We start from the raw sequence: 12,848 nt of genomic DNA, 5'->3' as shown, positions 1-12,848 counted from the left end.
GGGTTTCAACTTATGAACTGGCAGGGGGTGGTCATACTTGAGCCCATAATCTTAGTCAATACATATTAGTTCTTACAGGGAGAGCTGGAGTGGAACTCTCTCTCTCACACACTGCCAATGGGGATGCAAACTTGTCCAACCATTTTGGGGCATTATTTGGCAACATCTACTCAACAGGAACAGGCACATACCTTATGATGCAGCAATTCCACCCCCACCAGATACGCATCCACATGTTCGCCCAAAGACAGGTACCAGCATGTTCATGGCAGCACTGTTCATAATAGCCACAATCTGGGAGCTACCCAATCACCCACCAACAGTTGAATAGATAAATAATATGTGCTGTTTTCATGCAATGGAACAGTCCACTGCAGTGAGAATGAAGGGACACAACAAACTTGTGAAACTCACAAGCATAACATTGAGCAAAAGAAGCTGGACACAGAAAAGCACATGCTTTTTATTTAGTGTATACAAGGCTTACAAATAGGCAAAATTCAGGAATGGATACACATGGCACCAGAAGTCCAGACAGTGTATACCCTTTGGGGGGGGGGGACGGGTAGGGACCAAAAGGGGACAATGTAGGGGGCCTTCTGGGTGCTGGAAATGTTCCATTTCTTGATCTGGGAGCTGATTATACCTATGTACTATGGACTAATTGTATAACCCCCATCCCAAATTCATACGTTGAAGTCCTAACCCCCAATGTGATGATATTTGGAGATGGGGCCATTGGGACGTAATTAGGTTTAGATGAGGTCATGTGGGTGGGGGCCTTATAATGGGATTAGTGCCCTTATAAGAAGAGACAGCTAGGAGCTTGCTCTCGGTGTCTCTCTGCCATATAAGGACACCATGAGAAGGTGGCCATCTACAAGCCAGGAAGAGGATCTCACCAGCATCCAACCATGTTAGCACCCTGATCTCAGATTTCCAGCCTCCAGACTGTGAGAAATCAATGTCTGTGGTTTAAGTCACCCAGTCTGTGGTACTTTGGCAGCCCAAGCTGACTAAGTCATTGTGTGGACTCCATGGAGCTCTACCTAATGGTTTGCACAACTTTCTATAAGTTATGCTGCAATTAAAAGTTTTCAGGAAGTGGGCAGTAGGGGAGTAATTCCTTCTGGGAGAAAACAAAGTCTTCCTCAACCAATCTAGGTAAAATCAGTGACTCTCCTCTCTTCTGCCTTCGGACAGCCCTGCTCCAGCTTCTGCTCTGCCTTGCCCCAACCCTCGGCAGCCCCAGCCCTGACCTGGGCTCGGCTTCCCTCAGCCCCCATCTCAGAGTAACCTCCACTGCCCCAGGTTTGCAAATGCTCCTGCTCCCAGCTCAGCCCTCTCACCTGTTCTCAGTAAGTGCTCACCTACTTGACCTGCACAGGTTCTGAACAGGAGTGCCTTCCCAGCCCCAAGCCTGGAGGCAGATGTTGTGTCGTGGCCCCTCCCGACCTCCTTTCTAGTTTGCCAGCCTGACACCTGCTCCTTGACCCCGCTCCTTGGGAAAAAAGCACATTTTCTGCTGACCCAGATTCTGTGCCTTTGATGGTGAATAAGAAGTTGGACTTCACCCCCAGAGACTGAAGCTCTGCAAATGGCTCACTTAGATCCGGGGAGAAAAAGAAAACAGGTCAGCTCAGGGTCTGGGGCCTCTCTTCGTGGGAAGAGCACCCACCAGGGAGTCAGGAGGGAGAGGGCCTTACCCCAGGAAGCTCAGTCAGTGAGCACTGGATGGGCCCTTCAGCTCATCTTGTCCAGAAATTTCAAGGTATATTTCTCTTTCATTTTTTAAGCTTTATGGAGGTATAACATACATACCAGAAAATTCACCTTTCTGACGAATATCATATGATATAACTTATATGTGGAATCTAAAAAATGATACAAATGAACTTATTTACAAAACAGAAACAGACTCACAGACATAGAAAACAAACTTATGGTTACCAAAGGGGAAAGCAGAGGGAGGGATAAATTAGGAGTTTGGAATTAATAAATACAAACTACTATATCTAAAATAGATAAACAACAAGGTCCTACTGTATAGCACAGGGAACTATATTCAATATTTTATAATAACCTATCATGGAAAAGAATCTGAAAAATTATATATATATATATATATAAAAATATATTATATATATACATAAAACTGAGTCACTTTGCTGTATACCTGAAACAAACACAACACTGTAAATCAACTACACTTCAATTAAAAAATTTTTTTCAAAAAGATTATGGGTAAGCCTAACTGTGGAGTATATGAATAAAACATTTTTAAAACTTCACCTTTCTAAGGATACGATTCACTGACTATTAGTTTATTTACAGAGTTGTGCAGCCATCATCAAAATCTAATTTTAGACTATTGCCATCACTGCAAAGATAAACAACTGTGTGAATTATCAGTCATTCCCATGTCCCTTCCATCCTAGACAACCACTGATCTACTTTCTAACTCTGTGGATTTGCCTATTCTGAACATTTCATGTAAATAGTATCATACAGTATGTAGGGTTCTCTGTCTGGTTTCTTTCACTTAGCAAAACATGTTTGAAGTTCATGCACGTTATAGCATGTATCAGGGCTTTATTTCTTTTTATTGTCATGGTAGGCTAGCGCATGGATACACCACATTTTGCTTATCCATTTACGAGTTGACGGACATTGGGGTTGCTTCCATACGTTTGACCATTGTGAACAATGCTGCTGTGAACATTTGCATGCACGTCTTTTTGTGGATGAATGTTTTCATTTTTCTTGAGTAGATATGAGTGAGTAATCGGGGCAGCACTGGGATTTGAAGGATGGGAAGGTAAAGATGGCTGGAGGTGCAGCACCAAGTATGGAGGCCTTGCTTCGCGAGACAGCATCGTGAGGGAGGGGACAGGGCTTAGTTTGAGCTTTGAAGTCAGACCCAAGTTCAAATCCGTACTCTGCCACTTACTGGTTCTTTGACTTTTGGTCAAGTTGCTCACTTCTCCAGCCTCAGTTTCCTCATCCACAAATACTGATAGTAATACCTACCTTGCTGGCTGATGTCAAGATCAGAAGAGATAGCTTTTGTCTAAGTGTCCAGCAAGAAGTTGTGTGCACGCTCGGGGGGCAGAGCTGGCTGCTCAAGCATCCCATTGCACCCACATCCCCAAAGGTCCGTGAGCACCGGCTGGTATTTCTCGAGCAGCAGTGGCATGCCACATGGCCCACTGGGACAGGGCATGGCATGAGTGCCCTTCCTCAAACCAAAGCCATGCTGGGCAGACATCACAGGTCCCTCTGCTGTCCTCTCATGATGGCTGAGCCAGAGCTTCTGTGTCTTCCCTCCGTCTTCAGCCAATTTGGCAGCACGGCCCATATGGATATAATGTGCCCAGCTGGCTCCAGGCCAATAGGCCCATAGGAGGGGTGTAGAGCCAGGCTTGACAGTCTCAAGGGCCTGTTCCTCTTGGAATAAGGTGCGCTCAAGGGGAAAATTCTATACACCCCATTATACTAATCCCCAAGAATAGGTCAGGTCTGCCTATGGTTGAACGTGGTGGTTAGTAGCTGTGACCTTGACCCAATTGCATAACTCTCTAAGGCTTCATTTTCTCATCTCTAGGAGTGGAAGAGGGCTACTATGAGGATTAAATAAATTGAGTTATTTAAAAGCACTTAGCACAGAGTTTGGCCCATAGGAAGAGCTTAATAAATGCTAAATAAAGATTACATTTTCCCTTCTGGACTGAAGCCTCCATGAAAGCAGGGTTTGTAGCAACTTTGCAGACCCTGGCATCCTAGTACCCAGCAGAGCCTGGCACATAAAGGCATTCAAATGAATACTTGTGAGCCAGTGAATGAAGGTGTTCTCACAGCCCTCTGCCTTTGCCCAGTCATAGAGCGGATCACCCTGGACTGAAATTGAACCTTGACCTCTCAGCCCCAAGAAAGCCAAGACCTTCGATGATGTTCAAAACATGTCTGAGGGACACAGTTGAAGGCTGGAGTCAACCCTAATCATAGGGGTTGACTGAATGCACAGGCTTTGGAGTCAGTTATGGGGGTTCTGGTGAATGACCTTAAGCAAGTTACTTATTCTCCCTGCATCCCGGTTTCTCATCTCATAGGGTTATTTTACAGACTAAACGAGCCAGCAGATGTGAAACCCTTAACACAATGCCTGGCACAAAGTAATCGTTCGGCTGGTGGCTAGTTATTATTATGAGGATCATTAAGAATCATCAAGAACAGGTACTCAAAGGGAACTCTATTCGATATCCTGTGATAAACCATAATGGGACAGAATATGATAAAGTATATACACGTATAACTGAATCACTTGGCTGTACGGCAGAAATTAACACAACACTGTAAGTTAACGATACTTCAATAAATTTTTTTTTTAAAAAAAGAATGGGTGCTCAGAACAGAACAAGTTCGCATCCCATTAAGCAATGAGGAGCATCAACCTCTTCCTCTGTTCTTGTGGGAACAGGAGACTGCCTTCCTGCCCGTTATGCAAAAAGACAAAGGCACGTTCGATTTTGGCTGGAGCAAAGAGCTCTGTATGAGACGACGGCGGGACGGCGGGAAGGTGAAAGTGACTTCATTTTCATTCATCTTCCCTGGGCTCTTTCGTCTGACACTGGCAACAGAGCTTTAAGCCTTTGATATTGGCGTGTCCTGATTCATTACCCTGGGCTCTCTCTGCACACCCACTTCTGCCAGCTGAGTGGCAAAGCTGGGCTCCAGTTGGACCCAATCAGAACTTAAGGGCTCAGCAGGGAGCGGAAAGCTCCTGGGTTGCCTCTCTGCCACTGCTTGCCTTGCCTGGCCTTGCTGAGCTATTTCCTTCCCTGATCTGCATTTTCTTCCCCCACCCCCAAGAAACACTACCAGCCCTCCACCGTCCTGTGGAAATGTCCACCGGGTAATGGCTCTTAAAACATCAAATTGCATCAAGTACAAGGGCTGCTGCGAGTCCCATCTTCAGCAAGGAATTTTCCCCTGTTTAGTTTGGATGTCCAGTGGAGCATTAGACAGCAGTTTAATCATTATTACCGGTGCTGCGCTGCGACTCTCTGGAGAAGCACCAAACTGGAATGAAAAGGAACTGACATAATTAGTCTGACACAGTCCAATAGGGAACTATTACACCAAAGGTAATGAGAGCCAATGATATGTTAATGTTGTTGTAAGAAATTATGCTGGTGCAACAAAGTGGTTTGGAGTTGGGGTGGGGGGAAAACAAGCTTGGAATTTTCCCAGGCAATAGGCTAATGGAAAAAGGATGGAGAAGGCTCATGAAACCCTCTTTTCTTTGTCCCCGACTTGCCTGTGGTCGCTGGTGGGGAGGATCTGTTATCAGCACTGCAGGATGCTGCAGGGGCCACGTAGGCAATGTTGCTGCTGTCGATACAAACAAGTGGCTAGATGTTTGTTCAACTAGGAAAATTAAAATCTCAAGAAAATTACTCTGAGCGCTAAAAATCGATGGTGGGATAATGTAATAATAGTCCCTTACAGCTGTTCAACGCTGCAAAGTTTACAATGTCTTTTCACAGCCCTTATAAGAAGCCAAGGGTACAGTCAAAAGGCAAGGACTCTGCCACTTACTAAATCCCGTCCCTCATCAAGTAACTTAGCATCTGTGGGCCTCAGTTTCCTCACCTCCAAAGGAACAAGGATGCCTGCCTTGAAAGTTAGAATCCTGCTAATGAAGCTCCCATGACACAGCAGGCAAGCAATAAAGTGCAGTTAATACTGTGCCAGTTAATTGTGCATTTGAGCAAGATTTACAAAGTACAGCTCTGATGAATGTAAAACATTCACGAGAAATTATCGATTAACGTTCAGCCTCAGAAAAGGGAATGTGGGCTGCATTGTCCCAAAGCAGTAAATGTCAACATTTCTAAAACCTAAAATAATGAATTAACCCCCATCTTTCGTGTTGATTGGAGTCTTGGCTAAAGTTGGTGTGACACCTGTTAGAATGACTTTTATCAAAAAGACAAAGAAAAGCAAGTGTTGACCAGGACATGGAGAAAAGGAAACCCTTGTGTACTGTGGGTGGGAATGTAAATTGGTACAGTCTTTATGGAAAACAGTATGGAGTCCTCAAAACACTAAAAATACAACTTCCATGTTGATCCAGCAATTCCACTTCTGGGCATATATCCAAAGGAAATAAAATCACTGTCTCAAAAAGATATCTGTACTCCCATGTTCACTGCAGTTTTATTCATAATAGCGAAGACATGGAAAAAACCTAAGTGTCCATTAGCAGATGAATAAAGAAACGTGGTGTACATATACAATAGAATATCATCTGGCCTTAACAAAGAAGGAAATCTTGCCATTTGTGACAACATGGATAGACCTTTTATGCTAAGTGAAATAAGCCAGACACAGAAAGACAAATACTGCATGATCTCACTTATACATGGAATCTAAAAAAAGTTCAACTCTTAGAAGCAGAGAGTAGAATGGTGGTTACAAGGGCTAAGAGGCCAGGGAAATGGGGAAGATGTTGGTCAAAGGATCCAAAGTTTCAGATATGTAGGATGGATAAGTTCTGGAGATCTAACATACAACATGGTCACCATAGTTCACAATACTGTATTGTATACTTGATGTTTGCTAGGAGAGTAGACCTTGATTGTTTTTACCAAAAAAAAAGTAACTATATGAGGTGATGGATATGTTAATTAGCTTGATTGTGGTAAACATTTCACAATATATATGTATATCAAAATATCATGCTGTACACCGTAAACACAGACAATTTTCATTTGTCATATATACCTCAGTTAAGCTGGACAAAATAAATAATCCCAAATAAACAAAGTTGGTGTAACAGGTGAAGTTTGGACTTTGCCTCATGTAATTCTTTTTTTTTTTTTCCATCTGCATTCTCTGAACACAAGGATGAAAAGAAAAGAAACCTAAACCAACCCCATGGAAGGCAGTAACTCTCTATGGTTCCACTTTTCTCCCCTGGCTTCCTTTCAAAGTTAAAATAATAATTAGAACTAATATGCGTATGTACCCAACTTACAGTTTACCTATTGATTTCACATCCACTGCCTCCTCCTTCCAAAACAATCCCAGTGGTGGTAGGGAAGGCATTTTCTTCAAACCCATTTTACAGATGAGAAGACCAGGGCTTCATAGGCAAAGTGCTCCCCAAGGTCACACAGCAGAGGAAGGTGAGGCAGGATGTGAACTTTAGCTTTGATACCAAACTCCAGATCAAGAAGGCTCTATCGCCGGGCTGCTCCCCACTCTGACACCCCTCCCCAAACCTCAGCACCCTTGGTGCAGGCATTCTTGGGTTACTACCGTATAGCAAGACTCCTTCTTCCCATCTTCGAAGGGGTGTCCCTTGCCACCTGGGGGAGTGGGAGAATTGGCCACATGGGTGTGCCTGGTCCAAATCTGAGGGATTCCGCTCCAACCAACCACCCAACCCCCACTGATACTCTCCATCCATCATCCTCAGACCAAATCCACATAGAACGCAGGTGGACGTAGCTGTGGCTGAAGACTTAGAGTGAGTATCTACAGGATGGGCAACAGCAGCAGGCCATGGTTAAGCCGACGGATGTCAATGTGTGTCCCTCCAAGCAGCAGCAGGAGTGACTTAGAAGCACTGGTTGTCGGGTCCTATCCCAGACCTACTGAGTCAGAACCTCCGGCGTGGGGTCCAGCCATCCACAGTTTCACAAGCCCCCTAAGTGATTCTGATGCCTACTGACACGTGAGAACAACTGGTCTACACATCTTGTCCTCGTGTGTCGCAGGGAGGAGAAAAAGGGCACTGGGTAGGGCCATCCTTGCCCATATCTCCCCCCACACCGCATTGCCTTGGACCCTGGATGCAGGAACTGGAACCTCAGACCCAGCGAGAGAAGCTCACTTTCTCTCCCCTTCCCAGACTCAGTGCGAGGGTGAGACTGGACGACAGCTCAGTGTGGGAGAGAGAGCAGTGACCCAGGAGTCGGGACACCTGGTCTTAAGTCTCCGCTTTGCCCCTGACTTCCTGGGGGGGGGGGGGTCCCTGCAGGTACCTTCTCCTCTCTGGGCCTCAGTCTCCACATCTGTAAAATGAGGGTGCTGAACTGCACACGCAGCAAGACCCCTTCCAGCTGTGACACTCAGGAGACGCTACGGAGCTCAGACAACAGGGAGAAGTGACAGCGGACGCCCAGGGGGTGTGGCCTTCATCCATCCCTCCTTCCCTCCACCTGGGCTCTGGGCGGGGAGACCAGCTGCTCCCGCGAAATCAGCACCCATTTGTCCCATGCAGATTCCTCAGCCTGGTCCAGGTCGAGCTGCTGATAGAATTTCAGATGCTTAGTCAGACTTTTTTGAGTAAATATCATGGTAAAAAGACATGACATTTCCGGGGCCAGTCTTCAGCATTAATAAAAGATTCCAAGAACAGGGTGACCTTTTCACAAAGGATTTGTAAATGCCAAAAACTACATAAAACCTCTCTTTCTGAGGCAGACAGGATTGTCACAGCTCAGCATTTATTCCCTCACATGTGAGGCTGGCTCTTTTTTCTCCCAGTTCCATGGGCTGGCTGGTGAGAAGCTGTGAGGGCTGTCTGGGGGAAAGTGGAGGAGGAGGAGGAGGGAGGGAAGGGAGGGGAGATGAAGATGAAGGAGGACAAGTTGGGGGAGGAAGAGCAGAGTGCAGGGCAGGGCCCAGCCTGGACCACAGTGGGGTTTTATGGGATCTCTTGGCCACTTAGGGGGCCCAATGGGACAAAGCACCTAAACCACCATCTTTTACCCACCACCAGAGGGCTGTCCTATGTCACTTCCGTTCAGGCCAAGGAAAGGGTGGCACTTGCCAGCAACCAGCCAGCACAGTGAGAAATCAAAAATATGTCTGAGTGGCTGGCCGATCCCACGGGAGTCCTAGGCTGGCCTCCACCCTACGTAGATTAAAGCCCAAACACCCCTCCACCGCTGGCCTTCCCCCATGCACATTTCACAGACCCTCAAAAGGCAGGGAGGCAGCACAGCCTATGGAGCTTTGGGGTCAGGCCAGTTCCAGGCTGGACTCTTTCCAAGCCTCAGTTTCCTCGTCTCTGAAAGGGGCTCCCCTCTTAAAGGTTGAGTGATGAGGCCGTAGCATCACCAGGCATAAAATTACGGGGCCACTGGAAGGAACCGTTTCCAGCACGGTGCCCCACCTGTTCTTCCATCTTTCTCATTTGCACAAGTTTCTGCAGCTGTGCGGATTCTGAGCGCTTTCAGAAGTGGATTTCACTCCTCCGGCCAGATAGTCGTATCGAGTCCTTCCCACTCCACAGCCTAGGACAGCTGCCAGGGAGCTGGGGGAGTGGGCGAGACACCCCAGAGAGGAGAAACCTTGGTTTGGAGCTGTTCACCAGAGCATCCGTGATGACCTGGCCCCAGACCAACCCTCACCGCTGCTGCCTCTGCTGGGACAGATGCTTGATGCGCGGCCGTTGGCTGCCCCTTTGCAGGGTTCATTGTGTAATGATGCTTGACAGATACTAATTTTCTTTTAAAAAGACATGCATTATAGCAGAGGAAATAATAATACACATCAGTGACATGAGGCAACTGTCCAGTTCGCGAGGATAGAGTGGATTTCACTGCTCTGCTCAAGTGCCTAACTCATGAAGGATTTTAGAAAGTCTGGAATCTGGGAGGTCTGCAAAGAGCTTTTCAATTCAATGATCACGCTTTTAGGGCTATTATGGACGGACCAGGCCAGTGCTGAGCAGCCAGCAACCCCCCATGGGGAAGCCTGGTCCCTGCCCCTTAGGAGCTTCAAAGTAATGAGAGATGAGTCCTTACAACAGCCCTGGGGATTAGGTGACATGAAACGAAAACCCAGAGAGGGTAAGAAATTTGCCCCAAGTCACACAGCTGCTCAGATTTTTACCTATTCCCTCACTGCTCTTTAGCCCATCCTACAGGAAGTGAGCCCCAGCCTGGTTTCAGGTAGGATGTCACAGTGGTTAAGAAAGCTGAGCTCTGGAATTCTCGGTTCTTCCTGACATTAGTTATGCCAGTTGAGCTCATTTCCTGTTTTGATGAGTGGGAATGTCACCTGATTCCACAAGGCAGCTGTCAACATCTCCTGTGCTCCCTCCACGGACAAGGTGGAAAAGCGGGGACAAGGTGTTACTACAGTTGAGAAGATTCCTATGACCTGCTCCTCGGCCCTCCCCCCTCACCTGGAGAACTCCCTTCCAGGGGGCTGCCCAGAGAGTGTCAATTAAAGATGACTTTGGATCAACAGAGAGGAAGGTCTCTATTTACCCACATGGATTTTCCCTGCTCTTCGCTCTTTCCTCAACATCATTAATTCATTCCTTCATTCGATATACTACACATCAAGCACCTGCTATGTCCTGGCCTTAGGTCAGGTGGTGGAAATATCACGGAGGGCACAGCAGACATGGTCCCCGACGTGATGGAGTTTACAGCCTGGTGGGGAAAACAGAAAACTTGGGAGGCAATAACCATTGAGGGTGGCAAGTGCCACAACAGGAGGGCAAGATCTCCTAGCAGTACTGGGCTGGGGAGCCCAGCCTGGGGGTGTGTGGGGAGGGAGTGGCACCCACACTGACATGTGAAAGTGAGGTACCCAGGTGAAAGGGGTGGGGCAGAAGCAGGTTCCAACCAAAGGGAATAACGTGTACAAAAGTCCAAATTTCAGAGAGAACGAGGGATGATGCAAATAGACCAGTTTAGCTAGAGCATGGGCTGGTAGGTGGGGGTCTGCAGAGCCATGAGGCTGGAGGATAGAACAGAGACCAAATCGTGAAGCGCCCGGCACCTGGGCTTTGTCCAGAAATCAGGGTGATCCATTGCAGGATTCCGAACAGAGTTATCATGGCCAGGTTCACCTTTGAAGAGAATTCTCTGGTTGCTGTTAGAGATCGGGTCGAAAGAGCCAAACCTGGAGGCAGAGAGCCCAGGTAGGGTCCCAGGTAACCGTCCAGGTGAGAGAAGGTGATGGTTAGGACCAGAGTAGTGGTACTGGGCTGAGAGAAACGAGCAAACTCAAGAGATATCAGGGAAGTAGAATAGACAGATGTTGGCGGTGCGAGAGGGTACTGCTGGGGCTGGGGAAGAGTCCTGGCCAGTATCGGAGCCCACATAGCAAGAGCAAAGGGGTGGCTTTTAGCCCCAGTCAAGATGCATAGATCCAGAGGTCAGAACCAAGATCATGTCCATTTGAGCGAGTCTGAGGAGGGCAAATCAGGAAGACATCCAAACCAGGTCACCGTGGGGGCCCAGGGTGTGCCCAGGAAGGAGGAGGCCAGAAGGGTCAGGAAACCAGGAAAGTGAGCCTGGCAGGGGGAAGGCAGGCTCTCAACCCACCACCTGGGGTCCTGCCACCCTTTCATGTGGGCTAGGTCCAGTGCAGAGGCATCAGCACTGAAGGGCAGCTGAAGTGACAGCCCACGCTGACAGGGTCAGAGTGCAAAGCCTGCTGGAAGGTTTAACACCCAAGCACGGGTGTCTCAGGTTCGCAGCCGCTCCTGCGGGCGGCCGAGTGTCTCCGTCTGACAGTAAGGTCTGTGCAGCCGTCAGCCACATGGCTGCCAAGAAAACAATTGCCTTCTCTGACTACATTAATAGGAGCTTAGTGTCTGGATGGATGTGGCTAAGAACCCCGCTGCAGTCGGCACTTGTCAAGCTGTATCTGGAGCCCAGGCGCTGTAAGGAGTTGACTCACACGCTTCCCTGGGGGTTCCCTTCAACCCAGGTCTAAAAAGCCTACGCTTTCCCTTTCGGGTGACTGTGGCCCCAACTCCATGGCTGTAGGCTCCACCCCTCCGGGAATGGCCCACCTCCAGCTGGAACTGACTGGGATACTCTGCAATGGCAGGGGTGCAGGTCCAATGTCGCCAGACCACCTCAGATGTTCAGAGAACTGAGAACTTCAGATTTCCATGTGAAATCTAATGATTTTTAAATGCTGGTCCAAATGTTCTTAAAAACTCAGTACAGGTCAAACGCCTCTATGGACTGGATCAAGCCTGCAGCCTCACTCTGTGGCTTCTATCTAACCAAGACCTCTGTGATGGTTGATGCCATGTGTCACCTTGACTGGCCGTGGGCACCCAGATTAAACGTTATTTCTGAGCGTGACGGTGAGGGTGTTTCTGGATGAGATCAGCATTTGAATCCGTGGACTGAGTTATGCAGACGCCCCCCACCTCCAGTGTGGATGGGCCTCGTCTAATCTGCTGAACGGCTGAGTAGAAAAAAAAAGGCAGAGGAAGGAAGAAAACGCCCCTTTTTTCCTGCCTCCCTGGCTCGAGCTGGGACTTCTCATCTCATCCTCTCCTGCCCTTGGACTGTGATTTACACCATTGGCTCCCCTGGTTCTCAGCCTTCATACTCAGACTGAACTACACCATGTGTCTACACGCATGAGTGCATGTGTGGGTGTGTGCATGTACATGTGTGTTCCTGGGTCTCCAGCTTAAAGACAGCAGACTGGGGGACTTCTCAGCCTCCAAAATCACGTGAGCCAATTCCTCATTAGATAGACAGATAGATGGATGGATAGATGGATAGATAGATAGATGGATGGATGGATGGATGAATGGATGGATAGATAGATAGATAGATAGATAGATAGATGGTTAGATAGACAGATGGATAGATAGATAGATGGATAGATGGATAGATAGATGGATAGATGGATGGATAGATAGATAGATGATAGATAGATAGATAGGTAGATAGATAGATGGATGAATGGATGAATGGATAGATAGATGGATGGATAGATAGATAGATAGATAGATAGATAGATAGATAGATAGGTAGATAGGTAATCTGTTTCTCTGGAGAACCCTG

Source organism: Balaenoptera acutorostrata, chromosome 20 (genome assembly GCF_949987535.1).
Source record: "Balaenoptera acutorostrata chromosome 20, mBalAcu1.1, whole genome shotgun sequence".
Taxonomy (NCBI): Eukaryota; Metazoa; Chordata; class Mammalia; order Artiodactyla; family Balaenopteridae; genus Balaenoptera; species Balaenoptera acutorostrata.
This window is presented reverse-complemented; position numbering follows the sequence as displayed.